This window comes from Gambusia affinis, linkage group LG08 (genome assembly GCF_019740435.1).
Source record: "Gambusia affinis linkage group LG08, SWU_Gaff_1.0, whole genome shotgun sequence".
NCBI classification, from domain to species: domain Eukaryota; kingdom Metazoa; phylum Chordata; class Actinopteri; order Cyprinodontiformes; family Poeciliidae; genus Gambusia; species Gambusia affinis.
The window spans coordinates 5,713,932-5,726,551 of record NC_057875.1 but is presented as its reverse complement, the minus strand read 5'-3'; the positions used below and the strand labels follow the sequence as shown (position 1 = coordinate 5,726,551).

The 12,620-nt window shown below is 38.2% G+C and overlaps 1 protein-coding gene across 2 annotated transcripts in view; it reads right to left on the bottom strand.

Annotated features, from left to right (window-relative positions):
- tspan18b (tetraspanin 18b) overlaps positions 1–12,620 on the bottom strand; it is a 66,860-nt gene that overhangs the window by 34,041 nt on the left and 20,199 nt on the right. Inside the window, exon 1 of one of the 2 annotated variants that reach the window (XM_044126022.1) lies at positions 2,914–2,993. The exons of the other annotated variant lie outside the window; for it this stretch is intronic. The gene's annotated coding sequence lies outside the window, so the exon portion shown is untranslated. Of the gene's footprint in view, positions 1–2,913; positions 2,994–12,620 lie in introns of those variants that run through there. 2 annotated transcript variants of the gene reach the window in all.

The window sequence follows — 12,620 nt, the reverse complement described above, 5'->3', positions numbered from 1 at the left end:
TTGGTTAGCTAACTTAAACACCTGCTCTACTGATGATACGTCAGAGTTGTTGTTTAGATCGTCTTTTTTAAAATCTGTTATCTAAACAGGAACACAGCGAATTCCACATCACATCTACATGATCCGATTGTTAAAGTCAAGCTAGCCTAACTGAACTACTTCCCTCTTTATTTTTTTAAATTAAAACTTTATACTGACGTTAACTAGTAATCTTAGTGTTGACAATTAGTTGCAAAGCAGCACTGTGTCCCTTTTTATTTTATATATCAGGCATACATTTAAGATTTAGCATGTTATATTGACAACTTGACAGCTAAAACCAATGCTAATCATTGGTAGCCAGCAGCTTTTTATCCTCCAGCAGGGAGGTGCTCGCTTGACTTTACTCTCCAAGGGTCCATTTCCAGCTGACATCACATTCGGCAGGAAACTAAACCCGAGCGGCAGTGAAAGCATCACGTCCTCTCCTCCCATGGAGAATATGTGACTCTGATTGCATCTGGAAGAGGCAATCAAAGCCAGAGTGACGAAGAGGGACAAATCTCAGAAGTGGGGAGATGCACTGGAATGATACAGTCTCTTATCGTGGGAGCTTCAAAGCGCCCACGCTGAGAGAATCAATAACACCGGCTTCACACATGCAGGGAGGGTGAGGATGTTCACTGTACGCTGAAAGAGTCATTTACAAAAAATACAACTGTCTTTAAATCACCATATGGCCCAGCTATCATATCCCCAGGTAGTGCAGTGCAGTAATCCCAGTGCCAGCTTGTTTCAGACATTACAAAAGCAGCAGATGAGTAAGTAATTGTCATTATCTCAGTCTGTAATGGCACTGAGCCACTGCGTGATCAGATTTTACCCTGAAGCCTGTTGCAGAGGTAGGCTCTCTTGAACCCTCTGTTTAGGAGGACTATTAGTGGGTGGAGAGCAGCAGTGCAGAGGGTCCTGCAATATTTTCCCGGTTTCCATGGAAACCCCTTCATATGAAAGAGGCGCGCCGATGGGATACGGCAGCCCTCTTTGAATCGGTTGTGGGGGTGCGAACGGAGATCGGCGCAGACGGCTGTGAAAGCACAACAATAGGACGGAGTCTCTGGGGGGGGAAAGGCCAGGCCGTCCGGGGCGCCAACAAAGGTTTCATCTACATCCACCCCAATGGCGTCGCTTCTGAACAAATCACTCTCGCCAATTTGCCAATGACATTTAAGTTCAGGAGTATTGTGGGCCGATTGAAACACCAAGGCAGGCAGTAATTGATTAGTCTGCTGATATTTCAGGTTCTGACAAAAATATTGCATCATTAGTGTCTGTCTGTCAACGTGGTTAAAAGCAGGAGCTCCCGCATTTTTTCATTCCCAACAAATCAAGAAAATATCCTTTTAGTGTCACAGTAGTGATTATATTCCATCAATCTTAATAAGCAAACAGGATCAACCATCTGTGTCATCATTACGGTGTAGCGTCTGAATAGAGATTTTATTTGCTTAAAGCAGTTTTTATGTTGTTTCTCCACTGAAAACATTGGAAATTAAAATAATTCATCCTAGCTCCCACTACCACTCTCCCACCAAAATATGTGCCATCCTCAAAATCCCATTAATTTTCATTATGCAGGGTTTCCCCCGGTGGTTGGGATGCAAAGGCAGTCGTTCATCCAGCAGCCCACTGTGTTTTTGAGTTAAAATGTTCAAAGTTTACAGGAAATTTTAAAATATCACTTGGCAATTATGTCTTATTAGAATATTAATACCAAATGTAAACTCTAAAAAATGCAAACATTAAACAAAGAAAAAACTGAAATAAATAAGCAATGCTTAGCCTGGTGGGGCAGAAGTAAAGCCTGGTGGCCATGTCTATAAAACCCTATGGAATAAAAACCATGAAGACAGCATGAAGACAATAAAAACAATTTCTTTGGCACAACCACCTGTTTGACATCTTGGAAGTGATTGAGAGTCAGTAAGTCTATTGTTGAGCTGCATTTTTTGCTTGTTTTTATAAGTATCATGTTTGGCGCTGATCTCCTTTAACAAGCATGAAGGTCAGGGATGCATGCTGATGTGTGCAATAATCTGGGGGTTGCAGCTGAGTCAAACGAGAAAAAAACTTTAGCAATTTTGGCAAGAAGAATAAGGATTGTTCCTTCTAAAGAATCTGTGCAGAAATATATGTTTTGTCATGACATGTATTGGGATTCTTTCTTGATTTTAAATGGAGAAATAAGACTTTCTCCTAGTTAAAAGAAAAATTGATTTGTTTCTTAGAAATATTTTGTATCAGAAGATCCGTCTTTTTTTGAACTAGTCAGTTAATAATAATAAAAACATACTTTTGAAGGCAGATTGTTGAAGCAGTTGCTCAACAGACCTTTAGGTAAATTATGTGTGTTTTTATGTTATGTTTTTATGCTTATCTAACTTCAAGTGGTGCTTACTTATAAGATGTTTTGTGGGAACAAAGCTCTAAAATCTCTCCTCCGGGTCACTAAAATACTGCAATATAAACTATTTAAAAGAGAAAGAGGCTTGTTCACCTTATTATCAGCCAGACCAAATAGTAACAGACGGTTTTAGCCAACTGTCAATGTAACAACTCTAACATTACGTCTCAAAAATATTTGCAAACTTATAGCACTCACCTTAACAGCCAGGGCGCCATACTACTGGCTCAAAACAGAAATTATAAAGCCCTTCATGCTTTTTGTTTGACAGGGAATGTGATAGTGACTTCACATCTCCATGCTAACGGCTAAAAGTTCTCCCATACTTCACCCAAAACCGACAGTCGATGCGCGATCGATCACGTGGTTGAAGGAAGTTCGTATTCACACACATTTTTTACTCACACGGTGAGACATTTCACGATCTTTGTAGGCATTTTATAAAGAATTATACAAATGTAATTCCTCACCATATCTGATAAATGCGCCCCAAAGGTATTCATGTCGACTGGTTATCATTTACAAAGAGGTTGAAGCCAACGGTCAAAAGACGCCAGTGACTTGATAAACTCACAGCGCCATCTGGTGGCCTGGCATGACAACTGCAGCTGACTACATGAATGAGAGACAATTTTTATGGTTCAAATAAAATATTAGAGTACCATAAGCAAAACATGAATACTAGACCTTTTCTGTATATTTTGGGACTGAACCAAGAACTTCACACTGATTTAAGCACAGAGGTTTTTCCTGAAAGTTTCATTAGTCTCATCAGTCGAAGTTATTTAAAATAAATTCTTGAAGGCAGAAGGAACAACACAACACTGTAATCACCAAGTAAGACAGCCAGATACCTCCAAAGATTAACAACATCGTGACAAGGAGAAAATCAATGCGGCTTCAGATAGAGCTTTTTATTTGTGGCCAGTCATCATTAGTTTCGGACCATCCAATTTCCTAAACTGTCAGCTGCAGGTATAACAACAGTTAATAAAGGCAGATAAAAAAAGGCTTACTTAAAGATGAAGATATATTTCTAGTTGACCCAGTATTCTGCCACTATGTCTTTATATTAGCTGCCACCTAACAGATCGTTTCCACTGAGAAATTCTCCAGCAGACATTTATAACATCGGTTTTTAGCAAAAAAGAATGAAGTTAATTTAAATCAGTGTGCCCATTCATAGTGGTTGTATTTTCTCTGGGTCTCACTCTGATCAGGCAGGAAGCTTTGTCGGAAATGTCAAAGGTCACACAACAGCAGGTAGTTTGGTCAGTTCTCTTCCTCTGAGGACAGGAAGTGGCCAGGAAACAGGCAGGAAGAGATGGATCTTCTCTGTAGAGAATTTAAACAAACCTCTTAAATTTTTCCACTTCACATCGATGGATTTATTTTTATGGTTAATGAAGGCTGAACAGTTGTAGCCTGGAAAAATGTGTTGAAACTTAGGCTGTTTCATCTATATAATTAACCTGACATTGTTTACACACAAGGTAAAGTTGTCCTTTCTAACTAAACTGACTCTTACCTTGGGGTGTAATGCACCTTCACTGTAAAACATTTGAGCTGCATTTAGTTGTGTCTACTATCTTTTACTCTTTAAGTCAAATAAATTTATCCACTTCTAAAATTTGAACCTAAATGTGAGTTTGTGAAAGATAAACTTACAGCAGTAAGTTGTTAACTTTTTATTAATTTAGTCAAACCTCCAAGAGTTGAATAATAGTTTTTAGGTTAACACTTAAAAAAAACTGAAAGAAGAAAAAGACAGGAGTGTGAACTATTTCCCAGAATGCTTAGCGGCATGTTTTTGTCTCCTGAGATGGAAGAGCGTTACATTGATCTGACTCTTGTGTTTTATGAAGGCAAATGTTCATTTTAATGCAATTCTCAGTTAGCAAAGCTTGAGAATAATGTCCTGTTCACACTAAATGTTTCTGAGCTGAATTCATTGGGATGTTTAATAAAATTCATTATCAGATCACAAATTTTGTTCCTGCAGTTTGAAACAAGAATTTAAATTATTCTAAAGTAAAATAAGTATTTATTTTAATATTGTGAGTAAAATAATAGAGAAATGTGGCTCTTTAACTGGGTGAGGGCAGTTTGTTTTTTTTGTTTTTCTCTTGTTGTTAAATCAACTTTATGAACTTTAATTTCTGAATTAAAACCAAAACTATTTTCCTGTTGACTTAAATTGCATTTTCAAGACAGCAGGTGAACTTTCATTTTCAAGTTAAACCACCTATGAATGTTTTACAGTGTTCAATAAAATCTTATTAAACACCTCAACAAAGAAAAGAGTCTGTAGCCATTTGGATGTCATTTTTCTTCGGTCTGGTCTCACCAACCCCCAGCAGTTCATATCCATCCAGCTGCTGTATTATAGAAATGGAAAAAATGGCACATGCCGGGAGCTATATATCTCCTGAATGTCCGCTTTAATGAGGGCAATGCTGAGGCAGAATTATCGCCTAACTCCATCTGGATTTATTGATCCAACAGTGTAAGTCAGCCACAGGAGATAAAGATAAACTACCACAATGGAGAAACAATCCCCACACTGATCAGAGGGCACCACACTGATAATCACTCATTCTTCCCTCTCTGGCCACCGCTCCCCACCGTTTTCTTTGTTCTTTGCTCCACTGCAGACTCTGGAGGGTTCCACACAAATAGCATACAGAATCACTTCAGCTAAAAGGTGGAAGTTGGACTCGTTAAGCAGTTTCCACTGTTTTCTAGGCATTAATCATATTGGGCTGAATGAAAAGTTGAGGAGGATGTGTTGTGAGTTAGGTACTGTGATGCAAATGAAAGACGTCAGTGTGTCGACCACTTTGCGGTGAACATTGGCCAGATCGCTTGTCTGGCTGGCAGGTTCTTCATGCAGTAGATTGTCTCTCACCTCTGCAAAAGATGCCCTCATTAAAGCCCAGCACTCAGGGAAGATATGGGTGATAAATCAATTTAATCGACTCACTGAATCTTTTGTTTTTGAATATTTTATTTTTGGAAAATCTGGATTTTTTCCCCCAACAGTTCCCTCCTTGGGTTTCCATTGTTCTGGCCGCCATCTTGCTTGACAAGCATTCCTTATTCAAGACAACTCTACGACAAAACCTAATACAGACGAGGCAATATGAGAATAAGGTCTTAAAATCACCAGAAGAAAGTTGTGATATTAGAAGAATGAAGTAGTAATTTTATAAAAAACTCCAACACAAAAAATAAAAAAAAATGTAATTATCCAAGATATTTTTGTCTTGACTTTAAGACATTCTGGTAAATTTTCATCATGTTATGACTCATAATTAAAGAGAAACTCCTGCAGTCTGGCCATGACACTTCATCATACAACTCACAGAAGTGAAGGGTGAAATAAAAACACATTTCAAAAATATTTTCTGCCATTTGTAGTTTCTTTTTTGAAAAAAAATAGAGAAAAAATATCCACTGAATTCAGAAATCAGTTCTGGTTTGATCCACACTTAGAGTCTTATAAATATGTACAACTTGCTTCTAAACCTACACCAACATCTCTCTTCTCTATTTTTGGTCTAGTTTCTAGTGTAAATATCTTACAATGCTTGAAATAAGACAAAACTAACTTACAAGTAACTTTTCAGCAAGATATAGGAGATTGTTTTAAGTACAACTCCTTAATATTATTTTCTGGCAGATTATTTCACTTATGTCACTATCAACAGGCGCTTCATCGTTACCTAGCAACCCCAGCAAAGCCCAGGACGTCACCTAGCAACCAAGTAATAGTTCCACTGGCAGATTATTTCACTCATAACGAGACATTTTTCCCATATTATAAGTGAAATAATTTGCCAATGGAACTAGTACATTTTCATGAATATTAAGAAATTGTTGATATAAAACAAGTTCAGATTTCTTACTGAAACGTTACTTGTATGTTAGTACACTTGAAATAAGATATTTGCACAACAAATTGTTGATTCTATGTTGCATTGTGTTTTTGTGTCTGATATGATGTAAAGCACTTTGAAATGCCTTGATGCTGAAATGTGCTATACAAATCAAATTTGATTGATTGAACAAACTAGATGATTATTACTTGGTAAATTTTGTGTTTTTGCAGTGTTGTGACAACATGACGAAGCGCAGCAACCAAGCAACTCTCTGTTAACAACTTTGGCTGTGGCCTCATGTAGCATCACACCTTCAGCCAACTTCCCAGGCCCGTAAGATTCGCCCCGAGTCTCTGAAGAGCTCAGCGCCTCGAGGGCATCGCAATGCCGCTTTGAAGTCAGGCGATTAAAGAGAAAAGACCTGTCGAATAGGGATGATGGGGTTAAGATCGGGAGAGGAGGAGGATCAACGTGAGGGACAGGAAAGGCTGTGAATACCAAGCGCTCCGAACCCGAGGGACGCAATTAAGAGCAAGGCCTTTTTTAGCGAGGGTTACGAAAACACAGCGAGGATATCAGCGCCGCTGCCTTCCAAGCCAAGGTAGGAATTCATTACTACACACAGTGGGGGCTGTTAAACCTGGTTTGTTCCCTCCCGCCCACACGCTGTCCAACAGACGCACAATAACAATTTCCATCTCTGTCAAGTCCTGAAGCCAGGAAACCTGGAGAGCTGCCGGCGAAGAGCTCAGAGAGATTCAACGGGGCTAAAGGTCCCATCCGGCCTGACTGCGTCTCAAACACAACAAAATGTTTTGTATTCTGTAATAATAAGCAAATAAAGAGGGAAAATGTGAGACATTCCTGAAAATAAGAAAACACCACCTAGAAACATCCCTTATTCATCATGTAGGTCATCATTCGACTTGAACTTAAACCTTACAGTGAAAAATGAACCGAATTCCACGTTTATTTAAAGAGAGTTGAGTAAGGTGAAGTAAGGCATAAAATGTATGCAGAAGGCATGATAAGGGCTTTTTAACGTACAAAAATTCAATTCAACCTCCCACTGCACTGTAAAACATTTGAAGGTGGTTTAACTTAAAAATTAAAGTCCACCTGCTGCCTTGAAAATGAAATTTAAGTCAACAAGAAAGTTGTTTGGATTTTCAATCAGAAATGAAAAGTTTATGAGTTAAACATAAACAGAGAAGGTGTGGTAGACAAATTATTTTATTCTTGGTTAGGTTTTCTCTGTCCTACTGATTGCTTGTTTTCTTGTTTTTAAAAACCTGTTTGAAATAAATCAAAATCCAACCAAACTATCAAAATGTCTGAAAGTCAGAGTTGTTTGAACGCCTGCAAGACTGACAGACCTTTAGGCTTTGTAGATAATGTCAAAATAACGTATTTATAAAACATAGCTGCCAGAATATTCAGTCATTTTCAACTCAGATATGAAAGAGTTTCCAGAAAATTACCTCTTACACAAGTGATGATTGTATGAAGAGATTTAGCACAAACCAGCAGCCATTAAATCCAAAAATACAGACATGGAAAACTATGGGACATTTTTCCAAACACATCAGATGTAGAGATATGTGGTCTGCGCTATTCTGTAAGCCATGCCAGCCACTTAAACATGTGTTAAGAACACATCTGGTAACAATTTCTAGCTCCCATTTAAATGATGCTAAAATACCATAGAGCGGTTGGGTTTCCTGTACAGTTGCTGAAATCAGATTGCTTAGAAAAAAAGAACACTATAGCATTAAATTGTAAGGAAAAACATTTTAGCAGGAAATAAAGTGTTCTTTGTCTGCAACATAAACTGCAAAACAGCTGTTATGTCAGCACACAACCTACAAGCTGCTTAGTGTGATGACAACAATAAACAGTGGAGTTGTGTACATAAGAAGTGGAAATAGACAATTAGCAAAATGCCACCAGATTAAAGCTATTTTTTATTATTAAAAACTACTAAAAGCCATAAAGTCTGGGCTCCTGCATGAGGTTCTCTGAAATGTTTATGGGTTGAACAACACGAGCCAAAGCTCTGATGTTTGATTTGTTTTTATATTGCCGAGGCTCCAAGGCCACTTTCCAACAGACTGTATATTAAATAATAGTGCATGAAGGGAATGAATGGGGAGTATAAAATATAAATCCCGACACAAAGGACTCAACATAAAAAGGGAATAGAGATATTTGGACGCCTGTCTGGTGGTTACAGAATGAGTCCGGCCCAAATTGCAGACTCAGGTCCAAATCCTAATGGTTTACATTCTGAGTTTGTTGTCGAGAACATCCAGTGATGCAACAATGTTCACAAATCCCTCTGAAATCAGCTGGTTAGCAACGAGTACGACTCACAGCTGTGGCTGACAGAAACGCAGAACAACTTTACACCATATGCATCCTAAAAAGATTCAAGAACTTCAAAACAAGCTATAACTGGCTGCCATCACAAGAAAACAGTGTTAGGTGGTGTGTGTGTGTGTGTGTGTGTTTTTTTAAGGTGACCAGTTATGTTTCCTTGAACAGGTCAGGAAAGGTTAATATGAAACATATTTATTAAATTTTTTGAACAAAATCATTCTAAGGCTCCGCTCACACTGCAGCCGTAAGTGACCCAGATCCAATGTTTGTTTTTTTTCTTCTTTTTTTTTCGCGTGATCGTTCACATTTCCAAATACATGCGACTTGCATGTGATCTCCAGTGTGAACTGCAAACGACCTGAAGTCTGTCGCTTGCGCAGTAGAGGGCGCAACAACGTCACAAGCGTGCATAAAGAAGAAGAAGTGCTCAGTGTTTACGGAAATAAACGTGGATGCTAACGATGGAGCATATCCTACGATTCTGAAGTTGTTGTCCAACCAGATCCAACACATCAGCCTCTGAATCCTCATTACCGTCCGCCACAGTTCTTGTTTTTCTTCCCGCTTGCGCCTATCAGGACGCAGAATGGTGACGTTTTGGACGGATGAATGCGACCTGGACGTTCAGATTTGGGTCACATGAAGATCAGATACGTTTCGGATGTCCAAATGACCTGCGTCATATTTGAAAAAAAGTCTAATCTGTGTTGTTCAGACTGTCATGGAATATAAAATACAAATTGGATTAAGGTGAAAATATCGAAATTGGGTAACTTCAGGGTGCAGTGTGAACGTAGCATTACATTCTCTCTCTCATCTGTGTTAACGCCAATATATACTTCATCTGTCATTCAGCTCAATGCTGTAGCATAGCTTAGCGTTTGTTTAGAGGAAGTTTTACATGCAACATTCCTCAAAGGGGAACAAAGACGAGGAAATGTTAACATTTCTGGTCAAAATATACATTTCGGTCTCCAAAGTTTTACAACGGATTTCCATAATCGTGATGTCTAAGAACTATCTGCGTGTTTACGTCTTGATGGTTTCCAAAAACATGCCAAGGCAACAACATATGGAAACTTTATGTCGCTGAGTAGTAATTAAGTTCTACTGAAAATCTTCAATCAGTGCTAAGAGGACAGCCGGTACACAAACACCACAGATGCGTCACAGAAAATCAAACTGCACATAAGAGCGCCTCGCTGAGTGCAGCAAGGTGTTTGACTGTGTGGATTTATCCTGCGGCAGCACAGGAGCAGCAGAGCAGAAGTCCCACTGGGTTACAAGAGCCAGCAGCTCTGCATCTGGATCATTTCCTCAGCACAAAGACGCCACACTGGGACCTCCTCATAAAGCTGCACATTTTCTAAAACCCCAAAATCCCTCAGAATCTGCCAGCGCTGTCAGATGACGCAGCAGCTTGCAGACACAGTCAAATTACAGCCAAAAACTAAGAATGTAAATAACGTTTTTTTTTACACGGTAAAACATTTGAAGGTGGGTTGAGTTGAAAGTGAAAGTCCACCTGCTGGCTTGAAAATGCAATTTACGTCAACAAGAAAACAGTTTGATTTTAACTTAGAATGAAAGTTGATTTAATAACAAGAGACAAGTTATCTAAACATTGTTTTTTAAGTACATTCATCTTGAATTGTGAGTTTTAACTTAAATAAATACTTATTTTACTCTAGAATGTTTTATATAGAAAAATAATTATTTGATTTGACTGAAAATATAATATCTACACACACAACAGTTATACTTTCATGAAGATAATTGACTGCACTGGATTTAAGTTGGCTGAAAACAAAAGCATGCACACTACTTTGTGTTGGTTTGTCATAAATTGTCATAAAATGTGAAAAAGTTCACAGGCTGCAGGTTAAACTTAAGAGAAAAAGGGAGAACTAAATGAATGTTTAGTTTGTGGTCCCTTACCCTGTCAAATGTATGTACAATAATGGCCAAAAATTCAATAATATGCTTCAGCGACACGAGGGAATAAACTGGATTTATCACTTGGGCAGGGTGTGAAAGGATGTGGAGAGGAAGAAAAATGAATTCTGGACAAAGACGAACTCTAAACTGTGAAAGCATGAACTCTGCTCAGTCCTTTCCTCTACCAGTAAGCTCTGCACTGGAGAAAGAGTTGAAAGATTTTCTTTGACGAGATATCCTGCCTCTAGTTAGTCCCCAGAGCGAGTCAGGAAGACGCTGAAATATGGGGGAAAAAAACTGGAGGAGCGAGTGGAGGGTGGGGGTTTTAATCTTGTGAAAATGCAGGAGTACTTTAAGAAACATTTGTTCAAACAGCCAAGGGAGCCGCAAGCAAGGAGATGTCAGGAGAAATCAGGCTTGGCTCGACACAAAAAGCACTCAGAGAAATGAGATTTAATCTGCAGAGCTTAGAACGTATTAGCTGCCTGTAAACAGTCAGAGCTGGCTGTGAGAAAGTTCACTTCCTCAGCCGTGCTGCCTGAAAAACACAATGCATAAAACATCAGGGGTTAAATGGGAATCTGAAATGCGAGGACTGGGGGTGTTGCGGTTTTAAATTGAAATGGATGGGCTGCGTCGTGTGTGGATACAAAAATGTGACATCATCTGGAGAATGTAAGGAAACTAGCTGACAAAAACCTTCTGGTTTGGTCACTAATTGCAGCCGATTTACAGCGTCGCCATATGTGTTTGAATTTTTATTATTGCTGTTGGTGAGCACAGTCAGCACAGCCACAAAAACCCACAGACAGTCCGTTTACAGAGGAGGAAATACTTTCACAGATGAGCGTGATTATGCAAATCTAACAACATGATGACCTTCTAAAAATATCATGGACTCAGAGAGGGACGACAAACAAACACAAACCTGAACGTGCTGCAAAAGGTGTGGATACCCCTGGTTTAAGATGCTTTTGGTGCTTTTTTAAAGCAGTTTGTGGGTTGTTGTGATCCACAGGAGTCCACCGTAGCAGTTCGAAAACCCCAACAGAATGATACTTCCAAATTGCTAAATGAGCAATTGATCACTGCAAGTTCACAAAATCTTACCAAGTATTTTTGTGAACTTTTTAGAACAAATATCTGAGCACGCCTGAAATAAGACAAAACTAACTTACAAGCAACTTTTCAGCAAAACGTAGCAGCTTGTCTTAAGTTAAACAGTCATTAATTTTGATTAAAAAGTTCCATTGGAAGATAAATACTAAACAAAATATTTTTCCCATGTTATAAGTGAATTTATCTGGCAGTGGAACTTGTGCCGTTTCATCAATACTAAAATAAACTATTGATTAAAAAAGCTTCTGTTTGTTACCGTAAAGTTACTTGTAAGTTAGTTTTGTCTAATTTCTAGTGAAATGAGATATTTGCTCTAAAAACTAGACCAAAAACATTTAGTAAGATTTTGTGTTTTTGCTAGCTTGAAATGTAAAATGCACATTTAAAGAAAAAAAAGCTTCTCAATAAGATGATTTTAAACTCCAAGAAAAGAATCAGTGAAAATGCAGTGATTTAAACCCAAACCTAATGATAAGATATAAGATAATATCAAAAGGAAACAAAGTGGGTTGGAATGCACTGTAATACATTTGAGCTGCATTTAGTTGTGTCTACTATCTTCTACTCTTTAAATCAAATAAATTTATCCAGTTTTAGATTTTGAACATAAATGTGAATTTGTGAAAGATAAACTTACAGCAGTAAGTTGTGTTAACTTTGTATTAATTTAGTCAAACCTCCAAGAGTTGAAAAAATAAAAAATAAAAAAACTGAAAGAAGAAAAAGACAGGAGTGTGAACTTTTTCCCAGAATGCTTAGCGGCATGTTTTTGTCTCCTGAGATGGAAGTGTGTTACATTGATCTGACTCTTGTGTTTTATGAAGGCAAATGTTCATTTTAATGCAATTCTCAGTTAGCAA